The sequence below is a fragment of the Triticum dicoccoides genome, chromosome 6A (genome assembly GCF_002162155.2).
Source record: "Triticum dicoccoides isolate Atlit2015 ecotype Zavitan chromosome 6A, WEW_v2.0, whole genome shotgun sequence".
Lineage (NCBI taxonomy): Eukaryota > Viridiplantae > Streptophyta > Magnoliopsida > Poales > Poaceae > Triticum > Triticum dicoccoides.
This window is the reverse complement of record NC_041390.1, coordinates 164,681,007-164,681,618: the sequence shown is the minus strand read 5'-3', so window position 1 is coordinate 164,681,618 and position 612 is coordinate 164,681,007.

Here is a 612-nt window from a genome sequence, read left to right as displayed (position 1 = left end):
GTGGCCGTCGGTGTCGGACACTACATCCACGTCCCACAAGTGACGTGGGCGTCGAAGCCCGCGTCACTTGTGGGACGTGGATGTAGTGTCCGACACCGACGGCCACATGTATCTCACATCGACGATACTTGCTATTTAGGGTTTCCTCTACCGCTCGGCGACCCTCGACGACCCTCGTTCCCTATAAAATAAAGAGGAAGAAGAAGAAAAAAAAGAGGAGAAGAACTCCTCTATTCTTTCTTCTCCTCTTTTTTTCTTCTTCCTCTTCTTTTTTTATCCTCTTCTTCCTCTCATGTTCGACGACCCTCGACCCCTCAGCGACCCTAGACCCCCTCTCGACCCCCTCATGTCGAAGTTATCGGGTAGGGTGTATATCAACAACAACATACCCGATACATACATACATACATACATACATATCACATGCATCCATACATATATGAACAAAATTAATATCTACTAATTAACAACCTAAATAAAAAAACTAATACATATAGGAAGAAGAAGAAAAAAGAAGAGAAGAAAGAATAGAGGAGAAGACTTCCTCTTCTTCCTCTCCTCTTCTTCTCCCTCTTCTTCCCCTTCTTCCTCGCCTCTCTCATGAATGTCCGA